This window comes from Physeter macrocephalus, chromosome 20, assembly GCF_002837175.3.
Source record: "Physeter macrocephalus isolate SW-GA chromosome 20, ASM283717v5, whole genome shotgun sequence".
Lineage (NCBI taxonomy): Eukaryota > Metazoa > Chordata > Mammalia > Artiodactyla > Physeteridae > Physeter > Physeter macrocephalus.
In genome coordinates, this window is record NC_041233.1 from 16,533,524 (window position 1) to 16,537,294 (window position 3,771).

General features: G+C 40.5%; 1 pseudogene; it reads right to left on the reverse strand.

Annotated features, from left to right (window-relative positions):
- LOC112062126 (mitochondrial import inner membrane translocase subunit Tim9-like) overlaps positions 1 to 1,477 on the reverse strand; it is a 6,412-nt pseudogene extending 4,935 nt beyond the window's left edge.
- Between the last annotated feature and the right edge of the window lie 2,294 nt (positions 1,478 to 3,771).

Sequence of the window (3,771 nt, forward strand, 5' to 3'; positions counted from 1 at the left end):
GCAGTGGTTGAGAGTCCCCCTGCCGATGCAGGGGACACGGGTTCGTGCCCCGGTCCGGGAAGATACCACATGCCGCGGAGCAGCTAGGCCCGTGAGCCATGGCCGCTGAGCCTGCGCGTCCGGAGCCTGTGCTCCGCAACGGGAAAGGCCACAACAGTGAGAGGCCCGTGTACAAAAAAAAAAAAAAAAAAAAGATGAGGGTAGAAACCTCAGGGGCCCCAGAGGCCCAGGGGATCAAAGAGGAAGTCTGGACAGGGGTCCTTAGGGAGAAACAACCATATCGTCAGTGAACTTCAGTTTTGAGATGACTTGGGCCAGTTGTGGTTTGCTTGGCTGTTAATTTCCCTGCACGACCCCTAGGAAGTGTCTCATCAAGAAGTCTGTGAGGAATCATACCTTTAACTGCCTTTATCTCTATGGAGCATTTAAAGACATTCATCTTAATCCTCTTCCAATTAATGTTCATTGGAATGTATTTGAAGTGGTGTTCACCATAACACTTTTTAGCCTTCTTTTAAGTCATTTGAAAAATCTGCTTATAAAAGAGGAGAAATAAAATTTTTGTCTCAAGGTCAATTCACATTTCAATGTTTTAAAAAAGCAGTGCTTCTCAAAATCGTGTTTTAGTACCAAATGCAGCTTTAATTTTTTTAAAAATAAAATTTATTTATTTATTTTTGGCTGCATTGGGTCTTCGTTGCTGCGTGCAGGCTTTCTCTAGTTGTGGCGAGCGGGGGCTACTCTTTGTTGCAGCGTGCAGGCTTCTCATTGCGGTGGCTTCTCTTTGTTGTGGAGCACCGGCTCTAGGCGCGTGGACTTCAGTAGTTGTGGCACGTGGGCTTAGTAGTTGTGGCTTGCAGGCTCTGGAGCACAGGCTCGGTAGTTGTGGAGCACGGGCTTAGTTGCTCTGCAGCACGTGCGATCCAGACCAGGGCTCGAACCCGTGTCCCCTGCATTGGCAGGCGGATGCTTAACCACTGCACCACCAGGGAAGTCCCACAGCTTTAATTTTTAATGTAAGATAATGCCAAAGATAGGGTTTGTGATTCAGATTTTCACTAAATGCAAAATTTTCCTGGGACAGAGCAAATGCCTAAATCAAGGGAGGCCATTTTAGTCCTTATTTTACACTTTTCAACAGTATAGCTGGCCATAAAAAAAGGTCTGAAGGTCAAGTAGATGTGTGTGGTCTTGGAAAATTATTTAGTCTCTTTGAAACTCAGTTTTTCCATCCATCAAAGGGCGCACATGGTGATTGTGAGTATGCTACAGTACTTGTTCAGTTCCCCTTTTCTCTTTTCTTATTACGACACTTTTTAAGGAGCAGTTTTAGGTTCACAGCAGAACTGAGGGGAAGGTACAGAGATTTTTTTTATATCTCTCCTGCCTCTACACATGCATGACCTCCCCTATTATCAACATCCACCACCAGAGTGGTACATTTGTTACAACGGATGATCCTACGCTGGTGCGTCATCATCACCTGAAGTCCATAATTTACATTACGGTTCACTCATGGTGTTGTGTGTTCTGTGGGTTTGGACAAATGTGTTATGACATGTATCCATCATTATGGGACCATTCAGAGTATTTTCACTGCTCTAAAAATCCAACTATTCTACCCCACCCCCTGCCACCCCGTAGCAACTGCTGTGTCTATAGTTTTGCCTTTTCTAGCTTGTCATATAGGTGTAATCAGTATGTGCCCTTTTCAGATTGACCTCTTTCACTTAATATTATGCATTTAGGTTTTTCCATGTCTTTTCATGGCTCAGTAACTCATTTCTTTTTAGTGTTGAATAATATTCCCTTGTCTGAATATACCATAGTTTATTTATGCATTACCCTACTGAAGACAACTTGTTTGCTTCCAAGTTTTAGCGATTATGAACAAAGCTCTTATAAACATCTGTGTGCAGGTTTTTGTCTGAACATAAGTTTTCACCTGTTTTGGGTAAATACCAAGGAGTGCAATGGCTGGATTTTATGGTAAAAGTACGTTTAGTTTTGTAAGAAACTGCCCAAACTGTCTTACAAAATGGCTGCACCATTTTGCATTCTCACTAGCAGTGAATGAGAGTTCCCATCTGCATTAGCATTTGCTAATGTCAGTGTTGTGACTTCTGGCCATTTTAATAGGTGTGTAGTGGTTTCTCATTGTTGTTCTAATTTGCATTTCCTGATGACATAAGGTGTGGAGAATCTGTACATGTGCTTATTTGCCATCTGTATATCTTCTTTGGTGAGGTGTCTATTAAAGTCTTTGGCTCATTTTTTTAATTGGGTTGTTTTCTTATTATTGTTTTTTAAGAGTCTTTGTATATTTTGGATAACAGTCCTTTTTCAGACTTATCTTTTGCAAATATTTTCTCCCAGTCTGTGGCTTGTCTTCTCATTCTCTTGACAGTGTCTTTCACAAAGCAGAAATTTTAATTTTAATGAAGTCCAGCTTATCAATTATTTCTTTCACGGACCATGCCTTTGGTGTTGTATCTAAAATGTCATTGCTATACCCAAGTTTTTCTGGCCTTTCCCCTGTGTTATCTTCTAGGAGTTTTATAGTTTGCATTTTACATGTAAGTCTGTGATCCATTTTGAGTTAATTTTTGTGAAGGGTGTAAGGTCTGTATCTAGATACTTTTTTTTTTTTTGGTATGTGGGTGTCCAGCACCATTTGTTGAAAATACTATCTTTGCTCCATTGTATTATCTTTGCTCCTTAGTCAAAGATAAGTTGACTATATTTATGAGGGTCTACTTCTGACTCTATTCAGTTCTGGTTTTTTTTCTCCTGTAAATTCCTCTTCTCTATTCTGTAACTAGCCTAGAGGAAAGGGTTGGCTTTGTTTATGCTACTGAGTATGTTGTCCAGTTCCCATGTCAGTGTTTCAACATAATATATTATTTAAGGACAATCACTTAGGACTTACCAAATTTCTATCAGAATTCAAGGCTCTTGATGAAATATACGGGTGGCATAGTTGCTCTTCTTAAGAAACCAACATTCTAACAGGAAGAAAAATATCCTCAAGAGCATCTTGCTTCTACTTTTTCTCCCCTAATCTATCTAGATTGTACGTGGCAGATAAGGAATTTTCAGCGATACTTAAAGGAAGGGACAGACTCTCTGTTGCTTTTTCTTTCTCTGCCTTTCTATTCCTTTCTATATTTTGTCTCCATCTGTTTGAATCCTTGTCTTGCATTTACAGTAATATTCCTCTTATGAAATATTTGCATATGTGGATTTATTTCCATAAATTTGTCCTAAAACTGTAAGACTTTCAGTTCACATTTTATATAAGCTGCAGTCAGCATTCATATGAATTTGCAGTCACTCAATGGAGATAATTTTTAAAAAGACATACCTGGGAGTTGGGAAAAGAAGGAGGAAACCAGATGGCAAAGCAGGAGCAGGGTAAGAGCCAGAAAGCTGAGCCAAGGTGCACCTGAGCCAGAGGGCAGCTCTCCTGCCTGTGAGTGGTAGGAGGGAGCCGGCGAGGTGAGGGAAACTGTTGGAGCTAGGGCTTGGGGTACTGAGACCTTCTGGTATGTTTACAGCCTGGAAGGATCATGGGGGCACTAAAGCTGTACAACCCAGAGCATGGACGGGAAATCTGAGAAATGCCAAGTCAGTTATAGGGTAAGAAATAATTTATAAAAAAATTTACTCCAAATGTTTTCATCTCAAGGTTTAGATAACTATGGAGACTGTTAGTGGCCTACTCAATGCTAGTCTCCTTTTCATCCTTTTTTTTTTTTTTTTTTTTTTTTT